This window comes from Pelophylax lessonae (assembly GCF_965119305.1).
Source record: "Pelophylax lessonae genome assembly, chromosome: 3".
NCBI lineage: Eukaryota > Metazoa > Chordata > Amphibia > Anura > Ranidae > Pelophylax > Pelophylax lessonae.
In genome coordinates, this window is record NC_138770.1 from 225,686,699 (window position 1) to 225,711,113 (window position 24,415).

The 24,415-nt window shown below is 42.7% G+C and overlaps 1 protein-coding gene across 1 annotated transcript in view; it reads left to right on the top strand.

The window, feature by feature from the left end:
• SLC9A9 (solute carrier family 9 member A9) overlaps window positions 1–24,415 on the top strand; it is a 1,314,986-nt gene that overhangs the window by 517,174 nt on the left and 773,397 nt on the right. The window lies entirely within an intron of this gene.

The following is a 24,415-nucleotide window of genomic DNA, read 5'->3' on the forward strand; positions in this document are numbered from 1 at the left end:
TTTCAGCAAACTATATTTTCAGAATAATTACCATTTTAACCTTAAATTGTCTCAACCCAAATAAGGGCTTCTGTTGAACTAAATATTTTATTATATTAATATATCACACTTTTATTGACGTATCCATATATAGATGGCCCTGGTCCAGTTTTTAAACATGTCTTCATCTTCCAATTGTGGATATATTTATGAGCACCTGCTTTTTTATCCTATACACAGTTATAGGTTTTGTAACTACAAATGTTAATCTGAAACCAAAATAATGCAAATAGCTAAATCATTTAATTTGTTAGTGTTTCCTTTAACATTGAACATGGGGAAATATGCTTTACTTTGTTTCTTCATAAAGAAAGGTATTTTCTCTATCGCTCATTGACAGACGTAGTCCTCGGTGATACAGCACCTTCAGGTTATGTTGCCTCCACAGGAGCAGGACTAGACAGGAAATTAAAATGCTCTGGCCACACCCTAGGGGCAGTCCCAGAGGGTATATCCTCTCTCTCTCTGCCTCAGCAAATCAGTTATTTTCTGTCTAGTTAGGAGTAAGGACCTAGATACCTTGCTGGGATCTTCGGTCCTGGCAAGATTTTTTTCTTAAAAAGATTTTTTAGAATTCAGGAAGAAGCATTGGTGGACGCACTAGTTGTGGCAGTGCAGGAAACCTTAAAACTTGAGGTTTTACCGGCAGAAGCAACTGATACAGAGATTCCTTTTGGTACTAACAAGCCCATCAAAACGGTGAAGGTTTTTCCTGTACCCAAGTGTTTTGGTATTAAGATTAAAGGAGAATGGGAGCATTCTAAATGTACCTTTACTATTTCCAAGCGTATTGCTAGACGCTATCCGTTTGAGGAATCCATCATTAAGAAATGGACGGTACCACCAGTGGTGGATCCACCTATTTCCAGGCTGAATAAAGCCACGGTTATCCCAGTGGAGGACACTTCGTCCTTTAAGGATCCGGTGGATCGAAAGATGGAAGCAGAGTCCCGCACTATCTTCTCTCTGATAGGGTCAGCATTTAGACCAGTAATTGTTATTGGTCTAGTTTCCCAGACACTTACGGAATGGGCGAGATTGGTACGCCAAGACCTTAGGGGAAAAGATATTCCCCAGGAAACATCTGATTTGATGGAACAGATTATACAAGGGCTACAGTTTATCTGTGACGCAGCCTTGGACACTACTCCTCTATTAGGGCATGCATCTATGTCAGCGGTAATCCTCAGACGTGTGCTGTGGTTAAAATGCTGGTCAGCTGACCTAGGTTCCAAAAAGACCTTGACGAATCTCCCCTTTCAGGGGAATCGTCTATTTGGGGCCACCCTAGATGAAATCATTAAGGATGCCACTGGGGGCAAGAGCACTTTTTTGCCACAGGCTGGTAAAGCTAAGGGACCTCGCAACAAGCGAGGACCTTTCTTTACCGCCCATAAAGGGTTCGCATGCCCGGCTGGTACAAGCGGGAAAGGCAAGACTCCTCCAGGAGGGTTCAAGAAAGGCTGGTCGGACAAACAGAGGACCAACTCAGCCAAACCCGAAGTAAAGGAGTACACAGCCTGAAGGTGCGCCCCCACCCGGTTTGAGGGTGGGGGAACGTTTTCACCGGTATTCAGGACATTAGATCGAGAATCAACTACTACTACCGGTGCGATTCTTCCCTTCCAACATTTAAGTACTACAGGGAGCGGTAGTCACCGTTCCCTGAATAGATCTACCTTTTCCTAAGATTAGTCTCAATTCCCCACAGGAATCGGATCTGGTTGACCAGACAGGCCAAGAAGCCTCTAGCCGGGTGACTTCGGTCCCTGAGGTTCAACCAGAAAAGATCACCCTTCCTGATAGCAATCAGGTATCTGATAAATGTGTGGGAACAGAAAACGACCAGACTTTCTCGGATGGTCGGGGCCAGATAGCTCTAGGGACGCCTAGTTCAGATCCAGTCAGCACCAGTGGTCCTAGAAATTCTAGGCTGGCCTCGTCAAGCCGGCCTGGCCGACTTGGACAGGCTAGTCGCAGACGTTCCGTGGGAACTTCGTCTCAGGGAGTGTCTGTGGTCTCAAGGACCAATTTACCATCGTGCTTTACAGTCGCTGGTTTTAATGGCCTGGCCATTGAGACCCAAGTACTGAAGGACAGAGGTTTGTCAGCTTCAGTCATTCCTACCCTTATTAAAGCAAGGAAAGCGACTTCCAGCAAGGTCTATTATCACACATGGAAGACTTATATTGCGTGGTGCGAATCTTTAGGATTTCCTCCACGTACCTATTCGGTGACTCGAATATTGGCTTTTTTGCAACAAGGGGTTGAGCAGAAGCTAGCCTTGAGCACCATCAAGGGTCAAGTTTCAGCATTAGCAATCTTCTTTCAGAAACCTTTAGCTACCAAGTCCTTGGTGCGGAATTTCATCCAGGGGGTGCGGCACCTGGCTCCACCAGTCCGCGCGCCCTTACCGCCCTGGGATCTTAATTTAGTTTTGTCGGTTCTACAGAAGCCTCCCTTTGAAAACATCAGGGCGATTCCCTTGCTTACTTTATCCCAGAAGGTGGCCTTCTTGGTGGCTATCACTTCTGCTCGCAGGGTGTCAGAACTGGCTGCATTATCATGCCAGTCCCCATACCTAGTGATTCATAGGGATAAGGTAGTACTTCATCCTAAGCCATCCTTTCTTCCTAAGGTGGTTTCAGATTTTCATCTGAATGAAGATATTGTACTACCTTCCTTGTGTCCTCAGCCCAAGCATCATCGGGAACATGCGTTGCATTCCTTGGATGTGGTTCGGGCAATCAGAGTATACCTGAAAGCTACGGAATCATTCCGTAAGACGGATTCACTTTTTGTGATCACGGATGGCCCCAGAAAGGGTTTGCCTGCATCTGCCGTGACCATTGCCAAATGGATTAGACAGACGGTGGTACAGGCTTATTCTATTAAGGGTCAGAGTCCTCCGTTCCCGGTTAGGGCGCACTCCACTCGAGCGCTCAGTACTTCCTGGGCCTTTCGCCATCAGGCGTCAGTGGTCCAGGTATGTAAGGCGGCCACCTGGTCGTCGGTACATACCTTTACAAAATTCTATAAAATTGATGTAACGGCATCGGCGGATGCCTCATTTGGCCGCAAGGTTTTGCAGGCCGCAATTTGAGGAGACCGGTGGTCTACCTCGAGAGTTTTTTTCTGTTTGAAAAATTTCTTTTTTGTTGAGTCTCATCATTAAGGATGAGCATTGTAAACTTCTAGTTGGCACCGGTTGGGCCTTCTAGATTGGGATTTGATTTCCATTTTCCCACCCCTCATTTGTGATACTGCTCTGGGACGTCCCGAAGGTGCTGTATCACCGAGGACTACGTCTGTCAATGAGCGATAGAGAAAAATGGATTTTTGTAAAATCTTACCGTAAAATCCTTTTCTCTTAGCTCATTGACAGACGTAGTCCCCGCCCCTCTGTTTTTGAGTTGGGTTGGGTTAAAATCTCTAAAGACTGCTTTTTGACATAACTGATTTGCTGAGGCAGAGAGAGAGAGGATATACCCTCTGGGACTGCCCCTAGGGTGTGGCCAGAGCATTTTAATTTCCTGTCTAGTCCTGCTCCTGTGGAGGCAACATAACCCGAAGGTGCTGTATCACCGAGGACTACGTCTGTCAATGAGCTAAGAGAAAAGGATTTTACGGTAAGATTTTACAAAAATCCATTTTTCTAGTAATGTTTATAGTAATGTTTATTCATATTGCTGTCACAGTTCTGTATTCTTGTTTCTGGGAAGGTTGGAAACTTCAGTTGCATTGTGTTTGGACATAGCAGAATTGATGGAGCAGTTAATCTATATCCCTTTTAATATTTCTTGTATTGAAGCATCCTGCAGAGCTGCATCATGAGTTTCTGCATATACACTATATTACTAAAAGTATTGGGACACCTGGTTTTACGTGCATATGAACTCTTATGGCATCTCAATCTTAGTCTGTAGGGTTCAATATTGAGTTGGCCCACCCTTTGCAGCTATAACAGCTTCAACTCTTCTGGGAAGGTTGTCCACGAGGTTTAGTAGTTTGTCTATGGGAATGTTTGACCATTCTTCCAGAAACCCATTTGTGAGGTCAGGAACTGATGCTGGATGAAAAGGCCTGGTTTGCAGTCTCAGCGCTAATTCATCCCAAAGGTGTTCTATTAGGTTGAGGTCAGGACTTTGTGCAGGCCAGTCAAGTTCCTCTACCCCAAACTCGCTCATTCATGTCTTTATGGACCTTGCTTTGTGCACTTGTCCAAATCATTTGGTGGAGGGGGGATTATAGTTTAATGTTGTTTTTCAGGGGTTGGGCTTGGCCCCTTAGTTACAGTGAAGAGAACTCTTAAGGTGTCAGCACACCAAGACATTTTGGACAATTTCATGCTCCCAGCTTTGTGGGAAAAGTTTGGGGATGGCCCCTTCCTGTTCCAACATGACTGTGCACCAGTGCACAAAGCAAGGTCCATAAAAACATGGATGAGCGAGTTTGGGGTGAAGGAACTTGACTGGCCTGAACAGAGTCCTGACTTCACCTTGATGAATTAGAGCGGAGACTGCAAGCCAGGCCTTCGCGACCAACATCAGTGCCTGACCTCACAAATGCACTTCTGGAAGAATGGTCAAACATTCCTATAGACACACTCCTAAACCTTGTGGACAGCCTTCCCAGAAGAGTTGAAGCTGTTATAGCTGCAAAGGGTGGGCCAACTCAATATTGAATCCTATGGATGAAGACAGGAATGCCATTAAAGTTCATGTGTGTGTAAAGGCAGGTGTCCCAATACTTGTTACAATATAGTTTATCTGTTTCCTTTAGCATTGAACACGGGGAAATAGGCTTTACTTTGGGGTTGATTTAGTAAAGGCAAATCCACTGAGCACTACAAGTGCACTTGGAAGTGCACCTGGAAGTGCCGTCGCTGTGGAGAAGATCTAAATTGAGGGAAAGCTCTGCTGATTTTGATCATCCAATCATGTGCAAGCAAAAATGCTGTTTTTTTTATTTTCCTTGCATGCCCCCCTTCAGATCTACAGTGACTACACTTTTAAGTGCACTTGCAGTGCACAGTGGATTTGCCTTTAGTAAATAAACCCCTTTGTTTCTTCATAAAAATGCTCCCTCCCCAGGCAAGTCATCCAAACCAGGTAGAAAACAAATGTGTTTTCTAGTAATGTTTACTCATATTGCTGTCACCGTGTTGTATTGTTGTTTCTGGGAACATTCAAGGTTGGAAACATTAGTTGCATTGTGTTTGGGCATTGCAGAATCGATGGAGCAGTTAACATATAGCCCTTTATTTTTCTTGTATCAATGCATCCTGCAGTGCTACAGCATGCGTTCTTGCATATATATTAAAAGACAAATGCAAACTTTTTATAGGAAGTGTTATAAAATAAGGTATACAGTAATCCCCCGCTACATCGCGGTTCAGTTTTTGCGGTCCCGGTAATTCACGGTTTTTTTTGTAATGTTATTTTACTATATAAATCATTAAAAATGAAATATTTTTGTGTTTTTCATAGCTCTTGCTATGTCTCTTAGTATCTTTTATGTGTTTAAATGAGTTTCTATTGTTTTAAAAGTGTGTTTAAAGACCTTAAAATGCTTTTACACGTACAGTGACAGTAAAAAAACATGCCTACAATGCATTTTAATAGGGTTTTTCTATTTCGCGGAATTTCACTTTTCGCGGCTGGGTCCGGAACGTAACCCCCGCAATGGAGGGGGGTTTACTGTACGCACAACCATTACATATACAGTACAATGCAGTTTGTCACAAGCATTAACAAAACAATCTTGAATTTTGAGAATCCCCTTAAAATTTAGTTTTTTACCTGTTTCCCCTGTTGTTATTTTCCAAATTATTTTAACAGAGCAAGCTGTGCAGAAAAAGTAGCAGTTAGGGGGTTGAGAGAAATAATTTAACACTGACTAAGTGCTTACAATGGTCATTAATTTGTGTAAAACCTTTTATTCCAAAGGATAAAAAAAAAAAAAAAAAAAAATCTGTTTCTTGAACTGCTTAACCACTTCAGCCCCGGGAGGTTTCACTTAATGACTAGGCCATTTTTTGCGATTCGGCACTGCGTTATTTTAACGGAATATTGCGTGGTTGTAAAATTGCATTGGGCCTGTACCCAAATACAATTGATATCCTTTTTTTCCCACAAATAGAGCTTTCTTTTGGTGGTATTTGATCACCTCTGCGGTTTTTAGATTTTGCGCTATAAACAAAAAAAGAGCGACAATTTTGAGAAAAACACCATATTTTTTTACTTTCTGCTATAAAACATTCCCAATAAAAATAATTAAAAAATGTAATTCTTTTATCAGTTTAGGCCAATTTGTATTCTGCTACATATTTTTGGTAAAAAAAATCCCAAAAAGCGTATTTTAATTGGTTTGCGCAAAAGTTATAGCGTTTACAAACTACGGGGTAGATTTTTGGACTTTTTACTTATTTATTTTTTTACTAGTAATGGCGGCAATCTGCGATTTTTAGCAAGACTGCAACATTGCAGCGGACAGATCGGACCCCTAACTGCCATTTTGACACTTCTTGGGGACCAGTGACACTAATACAGTAATCAGTGCTAAATAATATGCACTGTTACTGTATAAATGACACTGGCAGGGAAGGGGTTAATACTGGGGGTGATCAAAGGGGTTAAATGTATGCTTAATATTCTTACAGACTGTGTGCGTGTGTGTGTGCGGGTTCTGTGACAGGCACAGAGAGATGGCAGTTTCAGCTTAGCTGAAACTGCTGATCTTTCCTGCCTGTCTGACAGAAGATCCGCTTGCTTTGTTTACATAAGCAGACAGGTCTTCTCTCGGTTTCTCAGACGATCGCAGGAGGGCAGAAGCAATCGCCACCGCTCCTCCCGCGGCTCGCGTCACGCTGTGTCCAAACACAGCTGGAGCGCGGCTCTGGGGGTGTGCGCGCTTCGCCGAAACTACATGCACTCCAGTCATGTAGTACTAGGTGACTGGGCGCAGTCGAGCCGCCCTGCCGCAGTAATATTATGGCGGGCGGGCGGCAAGTGGTTAAATATGTTGGCTAGAGTTAGGCTTTATTTGTTAGTTGCTTATGTAAAGTCCATCTTGATCAAAATCCATCCTCTCCAGACAATGCTGTCCAAGAGTGACTCCATTACCCTACCATAAATTAAAGAGCCACCCTAAAACAGAAAGTTTGGCCTGTTTACCAGTGGAAAATTAAGGAAAACAAATTATAAAGGGATTGGTAAGCTGCAATATATAACATTTTAGTTGTTGGGTTTAAAACTGCTTTGAAGCAGAAGTTTGGGGTTTCTAAAGAAAAACTAAATATATATACTCCCATCCATGCTGCAGGATTTGTTCGATGCTGCAGCTCTCCTACGTCGGTGCTAAGACCAAGAATTGAGTGATCACTGAGAGCCGAAGCCAGCTGTATAAAAAAATTGGCCCTATTGTGTATGTATGTGAGTTAGGGACTTTAGATTGTAAGCTCCTTGAGGGTAGGGACTGATGTGAATGTACAATGTACATGTAAAGCGCTGCGTAAATTGACAGCGCTATATAAGTACCTGAAAATAAAATAATAAATAATAATCCAGCAGCTAGGTGGATCCGGACAGTATGGTTGGGATCCATCCAGTGTCTAGGGCAGCTCTGCCACATCAGCAAACTGTGGGCTATAGCCTACTGTCGCTTATTCTGGTCACAGGAGAGAATACATAAGTGCACTTCTATGACCCACAAGAGAATCAGACTTTGAATCAGTTAGACTGTAAAGCTGTTAAAAACATATGTAAGTTCAGTGTTAGAGTTCTGTAGCAACAACTAAAATAAATTACTAACTAAATAACTATATAAATAGATTTAGTAACAAATATCACACACAGATGTATACAAATGCCAAGACATGCACAAGACACCCAGGAACAGCCCAAACAGGTATGTCCTGCACTTTTCTTTCAGCAAGGCAGCAATCAAAGTTTCCATGCAGGAGGGTTTTGTACAGCATGTCCATAGCACAAAAGAACCAAATTAACTAAACTCAGCAACTATGAACCACTAACTAAACTTATATTAGTTTCTGACTAACAGGGTGCCCCCTAATGGGGTCCCCAAAACAAACTGTGATGTTCTGTACAGTGTTTTCTCCCAGCATCAGGCTCTCTCACCAGATTATCTGTCAACTCACATACAGTATATAAAGGCCTATGGACAGCTGAGACTAATAATGAGGTCTGGCTACCAGGTAAGATGTGGACCTAGGGATGTAGACTATAATCCACCCAAAACTCTACAAAGCCTTCAGTCTTCACTCAGAACAGAACTTTCTGGGAAAACAAAAAGTTTGTTTTCTCTACATCAATCATAAACCCTAGAGCTCCTATCATGTTACCCAGGCAGTTTGTTTGACTGTCATTTTGTCCCTTCCTCACTTTGTAGCTAGTAGATACTCTATTCCTAGTCCCACCCTCCTTTCAATGTGTCTTCTTTATTTTCTATTCTGAGCACATGTAATTGCTGGAGCTAGACATGCTATGAATTTTTGACCTATCTGATATTCATATGTTGAAATCTGCAAAAAGTTTTGGATTAAAGCTTTTTACAATCTAAAAGATATGATTTGGACCAAGCCTGTAAGTTACAGCTATTTAGAATTGTAAATAGTTTAATCGTAAAAGGTCAGTCTATCCATATCAGTATTTTCAGAAAAAGATAAACAGAAAAGAACCCACCTAAAGTTAGAGTGAAAAAGCAGCTTTTGCTGTAGTGATCACATTCAATTCAGAATTATCCACATGGGATCACACGCAGCATCTCCCTACTAACCATCTCCAGACATACATAATAACACGCACAGACTTATTATTGGCAAAACTTTGGCCGCAAACTTTATTAATTGGTTTCAATGTACACTTTTATTAAAACTTCAACTTTATACGAACAACAATATCACTTATAACCAGGGCCGGTGCTAGACTATTTTACGCCCTAGGCAAGACCAGCTACTTGCGCCCCCCCCCCCCAAAAAAAAAATAAAAAGGGAAGGGGTTAAAAACTTCTCTATGTCCTACCCAGTGACCCTGATCTGATGGTTCCTCCATGTTATGCTGTCGTACCCAGTAGCCCCCATATTCCTCCATGTCACACCTGGGGACCCTGATGTCCCTCTATGTCACACCCAGGGACCCTGATGTTTTTCCATGTCACATTCTGGGACCCCAATATTCCTCCATGTCTTGCTGTCATACCCACTGACCCTGATGTTCCTCCGTGTGGCACCCAGGGACCCCCGTGTTCCTCCATGTCATGCTGTCATACCCAGTGACCCCAATGTTCCTATATGTCACCCCAGGGGCCCCTGATGTTCCTCCATGTCATACCTGGAGAGACCCTGATGTTTTTCCATGTCACACCTGGGGACCCTGATGTTCCTCCATGTCACACCTGGGGACTCTGATGTTCCTCCATGTCACACCTGGGGACCTCAATCCCCCATGGCACACCCAGGGACCCCAATTCCTCATGGCACACCTGGTGACCCCGAACCCCTGTTACACCCGGTGACCCCTATCCCCCATTTCACACCTGGGGACTCTGATTCCCCATGGTACACCTGGTGACCCCAATTCACTTTCACACCAGGGATCCTTCATGTCACACCCAGGGACCCAGATCCCCTGTTCTGGGGACACTCACTGGGCAGTATGAAGAGAGTGGCCTGCACTCTCCTCTTCTTCACTGTGATTCCTTTTCCCAGGACACTCCTCTTCTGAACCACAGTGCTCACCACAGCTCCAATAGGCTCCTGGTGGAGGAAGAAGCAGCAGTCAGAGAGCTCTGCACATCCTTCATCACCAAGCTCCTCAGACCATTCCGGTGCCTCGTCGCTTCTGCCCCAGTGAAGGTTCCGCCCTCCAGTGCCGAGCTTCAGCTCAGGTTCAGCTCTCCTCCACTCCCTGCTTAATACCAACCCAGGGAAATTACGACTGCCCACCAGCTCAGTGCAGAGAATAACTTCCTGCCCGGGGTTTAAGCTGCTCAGCTCCAGCTGAAGAGGATCATCATGCAGGCAGCACTCCGGTGGGCTCCCTTCCTGCCTTCTGGGGCCCCCCCAAAGCCAAGGCTTGGTAGTTCCGCCACTGCCCCAGACACCTGACATCTTCCTCTGTCCCTTCTTCCTCCCCCACTGCCGCTCCTCCCCTCAGCTCACAAGGATCATTAATAAAGGAGAGAGAGTGCCGACTCCTGGCTGCGCTCCTAGGTGGCAAAGCACCCTAGGCGGCTGCCTAGTTTGCCTAGTGGAAGCACCGGCCCTGCTTATAACTTTTAACTTCAATACCATTTTTCAACTCAGCTATTACAGCTCAAGCTGAATTACCACATCTCAATATTCATTACACTGTCCCCCTTTTCCAAAGAAAAGGTGACCCACCACATTAACAAGGACGCAACAAGGGGAGGGGGGGTTGGATGAGCTCCGCACTGTGTCTATTCCCGCAGCGACTGGCGCTAAATCCTGTCAGGAACCCCTTTTTTATAGACACCCCAGGGGTTTCCAGAATATTCTAGCCCTTTCGAAGGACCCTACCTATCAGGTACAAGGCTCCCCCACTGACCACGCCCTTACCTCAGCTGCGGTGATCCCATAATGAAAAGGGGGGTCTTGAAATCCATTCCCCTCTTCCTAACATTCTTTTTCACTCCAAAATGTCACCAAAATTCCTAGTTGAATAACCCTAAACCCAAGCTGTCATGGGTCCAACCCTGGGAGCAGCATCATCGCACCATTCCAGGCTATAAGTACTAGTACGAAGGGAGGGGGGTGCAGGATGGTATTTCAAAGACAAGGTAGAGTTCTACTTTAGAGCTAAGACTCCAGCAGTGAAATTTCCCTGAAATTCAAATTTTACCAACTGTGAAGTCTATTATCTGCTGCAGCAGGAGTTGTCTAATGTTTTTTTAATGCATGTTTTTTTGCATTGATAAAAAGTTTTTTTTTTTTTTATGTATTGAAATTGAAGGAAAATTGAACCCACAGTGGATTTGCAGGGTTCCCGCATCGCACCAATGTGAACCAGCACTGAATGTCAGATCTCTTATATTTATGTTGCAGTTCATAAATGTAGATATGTAAAGAATGTACAGATATGATAGATTCTTTTACAGAAATCTACCCAATTTTCTTTAACTTAAATATAGCCTTAAAACAATTGTAAGATGATTGCAAGCAAATATAATGGCATAATGCAAGATAATCATGGTATAATGTAAGCAGTATTTCTTTCTGGTCATGGAGTGGTATTACTACATGTGGGATTGAGTCAGCCATGCATCACGTTGGGTATTTCAATTTGATGAGTGACTTTTTGGTATGTTTACCAGGTGCTATCTTTTGGCATTTTACATCGGATGGTATAATATCACAAGCATTTCAAATGAATAATCAGTTAAATGTCAGGATTGTTTTTGTGGCAAATTATTTTTAATAAAGTATGAACCTGTCTGTTTCTTTTTAGCTTGAGTCATTTCATGAACTAATTTATGTGCTGCATATTTTGAGGGAGTTTTAGTTTGGAATGAAAATAAAATGCAAATGACATTTGAAGTAATCTCTTTTAAATTAAATGAAAATAATTAATAGTATTCATCCAGATGGATGGATGTAAATAATCTCAGGCAAAGACAGAAAACCCATCAAAGGTTTTTATTTTTTTAATTGCTAATTTCCAGAGTTCAGCAACTGACAATATCATTAAAAACATTATGTAATTTTACAAAAAAGGTACTAATATGAGCCTAATCAGTATTAATTGTATGTTTATGTGCCTATTTGTGTCTTCTACATTTTACAGAAAAAATAAACACTGTCTGCTCCATTCCCCGAAAAAAATCAGTGACAAAATGTGTGACATCTGGCCTCATGTACAAACCTGTAAACAATTTACACCAGATCTTGCTGGCAGCAAGATCTAAGTAAATATGGTCCGTACTACATCTCAGCTCATGCAGACATGCATGGCCTTATGCTGGTACAAGTTGAGGTGTATACTATGTAAATTCATTACCACTACCACCTACATTTGCATAAGGGACAGAGAACTAATACATCTAAGTGCAATCCCACCACCAGGTGAAATACCCGCTCGCCTCACAACAGATAGTTACATAGTTAGTGAGGTTGAAAAAAGACATCCGTCCATCCAGTTCAACCTATGATGTGTGTGTGTGTTTGCTGTTAACCGTACATTGTATACCTCTGTATGTTGTGGTCTTTAAGGTGCCCATCTAATAGTTTTTTGAAACTATCAATGCTCCCTGCAGATACGACTGCTTGTGGAAGAGAATTCCACATCCTTACTGCTCTTACAGTGAAGAACCCCTTACGCACTTTAAGGTTAAACCGCCTTTCCTCTAGTTTTAGTGAGTGGCCACGTGTCTTATTGTATTCCCTTTCATTGAATAGTTTGTTCCTTATGCTAGGGTCACCAGTACAGTATTTGTTCATTGATATCATATCCCCCCTCAATCGTCTCTTCTCCAGAGCGAATAAGTTCAGTGCTTGTAGTCTTTCCTCATAGCTGATGTCCTCCATTCCCCTAATTATTTTAGTTGCCCTTCTCTGGACTCTTTCCAGTTCCAGCACATCCTTCCTGAGGACCGGTGCCCAGAACTGGACAGCATACTCCAGATGCGGCCGGACCAGAGTCTTGTAGAGTGGGAGAATAATCTCTTTATTTCTGGAGTGAATCCCCTTTTTTATGCATCCCAGTATTCTGTTGGCTTTGCTTGCAGCGGCTTGGCATTGCATGCCACTGCCAAGCCTGTTGTCTACCAGTACCCCCAGGTCCTTTTCCATCCTAGACTCACCTAGAGGTTCCCCCCTAGTGAGTAGCTTGCTTTCTGGTTTCTGGCCCCCAAGTGCATTACTTTACATTTTTCAACATTAAACCTCATCTGCCATGTAGTTGCCCACCCCATTATTTTGTTCAGGTCCGCTTGTAAGGTTTCCACATCCTGCATAGAAGATATTGGCATGCTTAGTTTAGTATCATCCGCAAATACTGAGATTATACTAGATATCCCCTCCTCTAGATCATTTATGAATAAATTAAACAGGATTGGTCCCAGGACAGAACCCTGGGGGACCCCGCTTTCCACACCCACCCCAATCCGAGTACTCCCCATTGATCACCACCCTCTGGACTCTCCCCTGGAGCCAGTTCTCTATCCAGGTACTCACCTTATGGTCCATACCTACCTTCCTTAGTTTGTACAGTAAGCGTTTGTGGGGAACGGTGTCAAAGGCCTTTGCAAAGTCCAGATACACCACATCCACAGGCTTTCCTTTATCTAGGTGGCAGCTCACTTCATTGTAGAAGGTTAATAGATTGGTTTGGCAAGAACGATTTTTCATGAATCCATGCTGATTACTACTAATAATATCGTTTTCATTACTAAAGTCTTGTATGTGGTCCCTTAACATCCCCTCCAAAATCTTCAGACTACAGATGTTAGACTGGCCGGCCTATAGTTACCCGGGATATATCTCGGCCCCTTTTTAAATATTGGTACCACTTTGGCTTTTTTCCAATCAGCTGGCACAATACCTGTCTGTAAACTATCCTTAAAGAGCAAGAATAATGGTCTGGCAATCACCTGGCTGAGCTCTTTAAGAACCCTCGGGTGCAAGCCATCCGGTCCCGGGGATTTATTTATGTTAAGTTTCTCTAGTTTAGTTCTAAGTCTATCTTCTGTGAGCCATGGCGGCACTTCCTGAGATGTGTTGTTTAGTTTGGCCTTACAAGCTGGGTTAGTGTAGCCCCCCGATTTAATTTTTATTAAAATGCCCCCTTCAAAATACACTTAGAAAATATATGATAAAACTAAGCAATTGTTTGTCTCGTCAGATAGCTCACCACTCGGCCGAATTAGCGGTGGCTCTGTGATGTGCTGGGCTGGGCTTCTCCCTCCTATATGCGTATCTTCTTCAGATAGCCTTCTTCAGTAGGATGGGACAGCCCTCTAGCCCTAGCTCTTGTATTAATTCATGTTACCATAGAAACCTACCGAGGGGAGGCGTGGTCTGGTTTCCAGTCTGAGATGCTCGCTTAGTCTTCCAGCTACGGCACCTCGTGGTCCTGCTTTTACCCTGCCAGAGACGACCTACTTCCAAAATATGGGGAGAATGCAACCGGCAACCCAATCCCACTCACCCCGAGACCAAGGGACACAGCTAAGCAGTAATATACTGGAGTTATTCCGGTGGCAGCTGCAGTACCACACCATATCTGCCTCACTGGCTGACTCACAGGCCTCCTGTAAGAGATCACGCTTGCCAAACAGAAGACTGATCCATCCAAGAGACAGCAGCTCCGCCACCTTAGGTACACCAACAGCCTGAGGTACACGAACAGCAAGATAATTTGGATGTCCTTTTAACTAGCCACCAAACCCATCTGTCACAGAACCACCTAGATTACCACTTCTATCTTTACGCCCTTTATCTCTAAATCGGCTTGCTGGACCTCAGAAGAGTTGGAGGCTATCCATCCTCTTAGACCATTACCTACCTCTCCCACACCCAGTGATCTCTGGTAGTACTCGCTGACCTCATCCAGAATTCTTCCCTCCCACACTAGGGTGAGTTAGCTGGCCTACACTCACCTCCGGACTTTTCACTTCTCTCCCCCCCCCCCTACATTCTCTACTTCGCTCTCCCTCCTTTCCTTCATTCCTTACACACACACCTTTCCTCTATTATCCCTCTTATCTACACCCTCTCTACTCAAACTACTATTTCCCCCTACTTGCCCCTTTTTTTTCTCACTTCCCCCCCTTTCGCTCTCCCCCTTCCCCCCCCTTTCAGTATCTCTCTTCCTCTCAACTACCTCACCTCCCAACAGGGTCCTCCATAACACGCTATCTCCTCATACTCATCACTAAACTCCTTATACACCTGTACACTCAAATACTTCCTTAATGGCCCCCTAAAGACCTTATCTTTACACCATACCCTTAAAGTTACTTCCCTCAATGCTAAGGGCTTAACGTACCCAAAAAACGTTCCCAACTCATGTCCAGCATGCACAGCATGAAAGCTGACATGATCCTTCTTCAAGAAACCCATTTTAAATCCAACTCCATCCCCAAACTAGAAAATACATTATATCCTCATGCGTACCATGCCACCTCCCTCACTTCAAAAATAAAAGGAGTCTCTATACTTATATCCAGAAACCTCCCTCTTCTAATCTCTGATACCCTCATGGACAAACAAGGACATTACTTATTTCTAAAAGGCACTTTATGAGACAAGCCCATCACCCTAGCCAATGTCTACAGACCAAACGTTTCGCAGGTACCATTCTCTAGAATGATCGCACGTCAGTTGGTCTCCTTCCAGTCTGGGATTCTCATCCTTGGTGGTGACCTTAATGTCCCCTTTACCCACTCCTCGACACCTCTACCGTCACCTCTCACTTACCATTCTAAGCTCTGTGTCAAATCAGACTTTGTTTCCAGGAACTCTCCCTTCACAACACCTGGTGTGCTCTCCGTCCACACGACAAAGACTTCAAGTTCTTTTCTCCTCCCCACAACAAATATTCACACCTTGACTATCTCTTCCTTAGCCAGGTTCCTTAGCCAGCTAGACCTATCTCTTCTTACAAAAGCCACTATTGAGCCAATGCTCCTATCTGACCACCACCCAGTCACTCTTTCTTTGACATTTCCAGAACATTCCCACACCACCAAAATTGGAGACTTGACTCGACTTTGTTGACTGACGAAGACAAAGTCCTAAAACTGCGCAAGCATATAGCGTAATGCTTTCTAGATAATGACATGCCTAACACCTTACCACTAATGTAATGGGAAGCACATAAAGGTGTATTAGGAGGACATTTTATTTCCATGGCATCCGCATTAAAATGTGAAAGGCAAGCGCGCGTTAATAATCTCATCTCTACAATCCAGTCACTGGAAAAAAACCTACTAATGTACCTTAGCCCAGCAAACATATCAAGATCTTGTTGAAAATCAAAAGCTCCTCCTTGAGGAACTAAGACTTAAGCTCAGAAAGAAATACATTTGCTCCCAAAAGCTTTTCTATGAGCAGAGTAACGAATGTGGACACCTTCTTTCGCAGTCTCTTCGCTTCAAAAAAGTGAAAAAAACTGTCCTCGAACTTAAAATCTCGACTGGCTCCACCCTTAAAAGTAACTCTGACATAGCTCAAGAATTTGAACGCTTTTACCCATCGCTTTACAACCTATCGGAGACAGAAACAAAGTCACCTGAACCCAACATCTGCTCTCCTTCAGCAATTTTCAGAAAAATACTGCCCTAAATCTATCCCCAGTGATACAGCTGACAAACTAGATAACCCACTCTGCATACGAGAATGGGGTTTGGATCTTAAACAACTAAAACCAGGTAAGAACCCTAGACCTAAAGGCCTTACAGCAGTTTATTACAAATCTTTCTCAAGTACTCTAGCATTCCCATTTCTTAAAGCTTTCAACTCCCTATCCATCTCTACCGACCTCCCTACAAGTATGTTAGAAGCCTACATTTCGGTCATACCAAAAGAAGGCAAAGACCTCACCCAGATGTCAAACTATAGGCCAATTTCCCTCCTTAATGTTGATCTCAAGATTTTTGCAAAGATCCTATCAAACTACTTATTACCCTTTTGCCCATCATTATTCACCCGAGATCAGGTGGGTTTTGTTCCTGGCAGGGAAGCCAGGCACAATACCATTAAAGCTATCAACTTACACAACCCTTTTGAACTCTTCTGACCAGAAAGGCTTCTTCCTCTCCCTAGACGCAGAAAAGGCATTTGACAGGGTGGCCTGGGACTATATGGAAGCAGTGTTAAAGATCATGAGACTAGGCACCCGCCTTCTCAGCTTTATCATGTCCCTCTACGCTGGTCCCACAGCAAGGGTACAAGTCAACAACCTCCTGTCAAATGCCTTTCCCATCCACAATGGTACTAGACAGGGTTGCCCCATTTCCCCAATCCTCTTCGTCCTTATCCTAGAACCCTTTCTGCATTGCCTTAGGCTCAACGCAGACATCTGAGGAGTACGCACCCTCCACTAAAGAGTACAAATTAGCTGCCTTCACAGATGATATCCTGCTCTTCCTTACAGAACATTATGTCTCTCTCCCTGTTCTACTAGAGAAATTCCACCAATTTCAAACTATCTCTACTCTTAGGATTATTTTTACCAAATCCCATGTCTTAAACATCTCTTTGTCACCACAAAGGGTCTCTCACTGCCAAGAAAACTGCCCTTTCCACTGGAGGGATGATTCCATAACATATTTGGGTATCCAACTCCCTCACTAACTTAAAGACCTATACTCCAAGAACATTTTACCTATTCTCCAGAACCAAATGACATGAATCAAATGACCATAAGTGATGGAACAAACCTTTATTCTCCTGGTTTGGTGGAGCGGCCATTTTAAAAATAAATGCTCTCCCAGGCTTACTGTATATACTATAGATAGCACCAATCCAGATCCCCTCAACCTTCTTTCGAACCTATAGAAGTTTATGTACCAAATTCCTATGGGGTAATCGTAGACCCAGAATTTGTTACCATCTGTTATCTCTCCCCAAACACAAAGGAGGTATGGGCCTTCTGGATCATAAAATGATTACCAAGCCTGGGAGGGGTATGCGTGGGGCTCTTTGATATTGCCGCATAAGCCAAGAGCTTTGTCTCAGACCGGCCGATTCCCCGCCGTCACAAGCTTTGGAACACAAAGCAGATATCCTGTGTGTTCAGGAGACTAATTTTCAAGACCCCTCTCCCCCGAAGTGCCGCCACAAAGGTTTTCTGCACATCCCACTTGCCTCAAACCCTGTTAATAAAAGGGTATGCTGATTGCCATATGGGATACTTTAGAGTTTCACCTGATCTCCGAGACTATAGATCCAGCAGGGCGCTACATCGTATTGATCTGTGACATCAATGCTTTTAGATATACCATAGTTAACCTTTATGCACCGAATAAACACCAACTACGATTTTTATACAACCGAATGAGAAAAGTAGAAAAAGTCAAACAAGGCGATTTCAACACCCCTTTGGATCCATAACCAGACTCTACTAACCCTCACAAGAGAGGAGCTACGTCCCTACAATATTTTTTATGTGCTCATATGATTTAGTTGACGTTTGGCGTTGTTTACACACTACTGAGAAAGACTTCTCATACCACTCTGTGGCTCACAACTCCTACTCCCATCTGGATCTGTTTCTCATGGATAAATGGCTCCTACAAAGGGTTCAGGACTGCTCAATTAAGGACATAGCCTGGTCGGACCACACTTCTGTTCTCCTGAGTATTGGAGATTTGTTGGCCCCACATCCTTCTTACTTGCGGAGGACTAATCCAGCACTATTACAAATTCCAGAAACCAAAACACTGGGAAAAGAGCTAACTGACTTCTTCCACATGAATGCAGGCTCAGTATCTGACCTGTTTATGTTATGGAATGCTCATAAAGCTTTTATGAGAAGAATATTCATTAAACTTGGGTCCAGGTTTAGGAGAAGAAGGCAGCAGCGCATAGAATCCTTTCTATCTGAAATCAGAAACCTAGAGTAACAAAATAAATTAAATCCTATCCCTGCTATCAGCGCCAAACTTTCTATCGTCAGATGTGACCTCCGCTCTGAGCTCTTAGGTGCACATGAACGGGCCATTAGACATACAAAAATGATCTATTATGTGGGTGGTAACAAGGCTGGCAAAACTTTAGCGAGGAAAATCCAAGGGCGCAGGGGCAAAACAAGGATCTCCCACCTTTATCACACCTCTTCTGGACAAAAATCGACTAACCCCCAATATATTGCCAACTTTTTTAGTGAATGCTATAGTTCACTCTATAACCTGAAGGACGATACCTCAACCCCCCCCCCCCCCCCCAACCTTCGCTATCAGACATTGATAAATTCCTTCTACATGTTAATTTACCGAAACTAACATCCTCCCAGCTAGAGGTCCTTAACTCTCCCTTCACTATAGCAGAAGTTCCTAAAGTTATATCTAACTTACCTAGCGGTAAATCCCCAGGGCCTGATGGGTACAGTGGGGAATATTACAAAACTTTCAAGAATATTCTTGCCCCCCCAACTTAGTGATGTCTTCCGCTCTGCTGCTGCCCCTCCTCCTCCTTTCTGCATGAAATGCTCAAAGCCTTGATTATTACACTACCCAAACCAGGAAAATCACCTGATGTGCCCCAAAACTTTAGACCCATTTATTTGTTGAATATTTGAAACTATATGCAAAATGATTGGCTCTGCGCATGTGATATCTTACCCACCCTAATACACCCCGATCAGTCGGGATTTACCAAGGTAAGACAAACTTCAGATGCCACCAGGAGAGTAGTAGATATCATACACTTTGCCGAGAGTTCAAAAGCACCTTCTCTGCTCCTTGCTTTGGATGCAGAGAATCCGTTGGCAATATCTAGTGGAAGTCCTTAAAAAGATTTGGCTTTTCTGGCCCTATTTTGACAGCCATTATGGCCCTATATACATATCCTTTAGCGTAATTTTATGTCAGTGGTATGTTGTCCTAATACATGGAGAGAATGGCAAATCCAGGCTTTATGTTGAACTACCTTTTGTGGTGCCACCCAAAACATAGACCTCCCTTCTTGGCACCTACTCTTTCCCACTCGGTGGGGCTGTGGGATAAGCTCTGCTTTAGCAGTACCTTAGTATCCTCTTTCAAACCGCTAGCTCATTTGTTTAATAACCTGGATTTACCTCCAGGGCTAGATATTGTGGCATTTAAGTGGTGGCTTGACAAGGGACTATACAGAATTGGACATTTTATTACCCATAGAGGACTTTCTACACTCCATCATTGTACAGAAGTCCTTGAAATGCCCCAATCAGAGCATTTTAGTTATTTTCAAATCTCACATTTTCTAAAATCTCTCTGGTCGGTTAAGCCAGATATCAAGTGACACTATCAAGTGACCCCTTTTGAAAAATGGTGCACACAGGATGCAGATCAGCAGGGGAGAATCTCTCTTATTCATGGGCTACTACTGGGTTCCCCTCCTTGATTCTCTTAGATTATGTACTGGGAAGAAGCTCTGGGTGAGGATAAAGATACTGAATCATGGCACACTTGTTTTCTGAGGTCATAAAAGAGCATAATGTATATAGCCTTGATAGAGCCGAATTTAAAGGTGCTCACCCGTTGGTACTTAGTGCGGACTCGGCTAGCCAAAATGTACCCTTCGGTGTCACCTCTGTGTTTCCGAGGTCAGTTGTGGGGGACAATGTGCCATGTTTGGTGGGGGTGTCCTAGGATCCATAGCTTTTGGAACTTTTTTGCCCTAATCCGTAGAGTAACGGGTCAGTCCATGCCCTAGACTCCACGTATAGCACTCCTTAATGCCCATGTACTTGGTCTACCTAAATGCTTACAATGTCTGATTTTCTTTATCTTGTTAGGGGCTAAGATGACTTTGGCTAAATCCTGGAAGCAATCCACTGTATCTCAGGCTCAGGCAAAGAAAAAAATTACCTGGCTTATGATACACAAGGATATTGTTAGTATCCTGACAGACCCTGTCCAAACATTTGAACGGATATGGGAACCATGGGCCGAATATATACATGTCTCTCTGGTGCATTAGTATGTACTCTCCTCCTAATCTTGGGGAATGCCTTGCTTTCTCTGACTCCGGTTTGGACCGTTTCTTTCTACTCTCCTTTATTTTCCTTTTCTTATTATTTGTTTCTTCTTCTGTCCTCTCTATATTTGCTATGGGACTACCCAGGAGTTTTGATATCTTATCATTATATACAGTATGTCCTTCACCCTGAAAGTGGGGTAGTTGTCAAAGAGTATGTTTTCCTCTTGATGCTTCAGTCGATTGCTTATTAACTCCTGTTGCAAATACTTTTATCTCTATTGTTTTAAGATGAGTGACAGGAGTATTGTTATTTTGTGTCTGGCATCTGTTTTCTTATTAATTCCACTATCAACAGAATTTGTATTGTTGCTCGTTTTGTTGCATGTAAAATCTTTAATAAACTCTTTGAAAGTAAAAATTATTACTGAACCTATCATCTTTCCAGAATAATAGACTGGAATGTACATGGTAAAATTAAAGATTGGGTAGAATTAGAGGCTTCCTTCTCTCCACTACCCCTAAACGTATTGCCTTGGATACTCCCAAACCACATTCCAACCATTCTTCGTATGCATCCGCTAATTGGACCTACCATCTGCTGTTTCAACGAAACATGCAAGTCCACTTCTATATTGTCAAACCAAGGTCCCCTGACCCCTATTTGTATAAACACGGACTCCCCCACAGGTGGACACAGCCAATTCCTAGCAGCTAACTGGCCCCACAAAAATGTCCTAGTACATCACTTCTTTACATAAGGCAAATTCCTAAAGCGGGAAGATTTACACGCCAATGAAGAAGGTCCTCCCACATCTCCATGGACCTGCACCTTGATATCCCATTACATCCACTCATTGGATAGAAAACACCTGGTCTCTAGATAACTAACACCCTTCAAACCCCTATGTCTATAGAAAAAAAACCAACGCCCCCTCATATCAAGAGTACACTCCCTTCTATTTACAGATACCCCTCTAAATCAGGTTCGGCCTGTTCAGCTTGGGAAAAATACCTCCCTATATCCCTCTCTCCAGATAACTGGGAACAAATTCACCTAAACATTCATAAGAGCTCAATTAATGTCACTGCTCAGGAAAATGGATATAAAATCCACTCGATGGTACAGAACCCCAACCCTAATCCACATATACACTCAGACATTCCCAAGACCTGCTGAAAATGCCAGTTGGAAAGAGGAACTCTTTACATATCTGGTAGTCCTGTCCAATCGTTTTTGGACTGATGTGAACCAGATCATAGCTCAAATCACAACATAAAATTTAGCTCAAACCCCAGCACAACTTCTCCTTCATCAATATTGCAGTCCCGACTATAAGTCGTTGATCGCTTCCATTACTAGTAATAAGTAAAAAAAAAAAAATAGATAGTTTGTAGACGCTATAACTTTTGCATAAACCGATCAATATACTGGATGCTTATTGGGATTTTTTTTTACCAAAAATATGGAGCAGAATACATATTGGCCTAAACTTATGAAGAAATTTGATTTTTCAATTATTTTATTGGTCATATTTTGTAGCAGAAAGTTAAAAATTTAAATTTTTTTTTTCTTTAAAGCTGTCAGTCTTTTTTTTATAGCGCAAAAAATAAAAACGTAGAGGAGACCAAATATCACCAAAAGAAAGCTCTATTTTCTGGGAAAAAATAGACATACAGTACATTTTATTTAGGTACAGTGTTGCACGGCCGTGCAATTGTAAGTTAAATGTAACACAGTGCTGTATCGCAAAAAATTACCATTTTCTGGCAAAAAAAATAAGATTGTTCCCATTGAGATCCTCCTGTGAGGCAATAATTATATTACTTCGTTTAGCTGGTAGCACCAACTTCATCATCTCCCAGTAATTGGAGGCAGTGGAACAGACTCCGCAGGATGGAATATATTAAAACATGGATTAAGGAAAAGATGGCACAGATTTGTAAGTGGAGTTATTAACTTTAAATTTCAGAGTGTGCTCTAGAAAAGAAAAACTTACCTTAACTCTGTTTTCAGTATTGTGTCATTATCACCACTGCTTTTGGTCTTCAACTCTGGGATAATGTCCTGAAGTAACATAGACTCCTCAATCATGAGATCAATCATGGGCTAGCAAAAATCCTGATTTTTTTTAAAACGTTTCACTCACATTAAGTATGTAATGGGTACTGCCTCTACTCCTTTAGTAAATGTAACCTCATTATCTTATAATATAAATAATGTATAAGTATACATTAGGTTTACAGATAGTATTAGTAGTATTGTAACCTTGGTCATTTCTGTTTCCTTGTCCGGGAGACCGGAGTCTTAACAATAAGAATCATTTTTGTTAGAGTAGGTAATGACTTATACCTATGCCATTTTTTTTTGCTGTCCATGATCCCCTTCGGGAGAATATCCCCTAAAATCTGTCCAAGTGATGGGGTCTGAAAGAACAGGACATGCGTGAATAATTTCATAATGGGAACACAGTTATAAAAATCTAGGAAATGTTCTATTTCTTCTCCACCCTATTTAAAACTAAAAAAATAAAAATGTTTGTCTACAATTAGGCTTCAAAGTTACCATTTGTGCTACTTATGCAGGACAAGTAAAAGGGTCATTTAACTTCTCCCATCCTAGGGGAAGGCACGTGTGCAGGGGGGGGCACGTTTGCTCTCGGGGGGCTCTCTTCTCGAAGTAGGGGCGATTTCGCTAAGTGGGACACACTTCTGAATCTGCATAGATCATCTCAATGTGTCATCTGAAAACCTTCTTCTGTCTCTTCACAGGTATGTCCATCTAGGATTGCAACCCAAACTGAATATTCCTGTACCCTGCGTTTTCTATACAGTTTATGTGGTATGTCCATCTAGGATTGCAACCCAAACTGAATCTTCCTGTACCCTGCGTTTTCTATACAGTTTATGTGGTATGTCCATCTAGGATTGCAACCCAAACTGAATATTCCTGTACCCTGCGTTTTCTATACAGTTTATGTGGTATGTCCATCTAGGATTGCAACCCAAACTGAATATTCCTGTACCCTGCGTTTTCTATACAGTTTATGTGGTATGTCCATCTAGGATTGCAACCCAAACTGAATATTCCTGTACCCTGCGTTTTCTATACAGTTTATGTGGTATGTCCATCTAGGATTGCAACCCAAACTGAATCTTCCTGTACCCTGCGTTTTCTATACAGTTTATGTGGTATGTCCATCTAGGATTGCAACCCAAACTGAATATTCCTGTACCCTGCGTTTTCTATACAGTTTATGTGGTATGTCCATCTAGGATTGCAACCCAAACTGAATATTCCTGTACCCTGCGTTTTCTATACAGTTTATGTGGTATGTCCATCTAGGATTGCAACCCAAACTGAATATTCCTGTACCCTGCGTTTTCTATACAGTTTATGTGGTATGTCCATCTAGGATTGCAACCCAAACTGAATATTCCTGTACCCTGCGTTTTCTATACAGTTTATGTGGTATGTCCATCTAGGATTGCAACCCAAACTGAATATTCCTGTACCCTGCGTTTTCTATACAGTTTATGTGGTATGTCCATCTAGGATTGCAACCCAAACTGAATATTCCTGTACCCTGCGTTTTCTATACAGTTTATGTGGTATGTCCATCTAGGATTGCAACCCAAACTGAATATTCCTGTACCCTGCGTTTTCTATACAGTTTATGTGGTATGTCCATCTAGGATTGCAACCCAAACTGAATATTC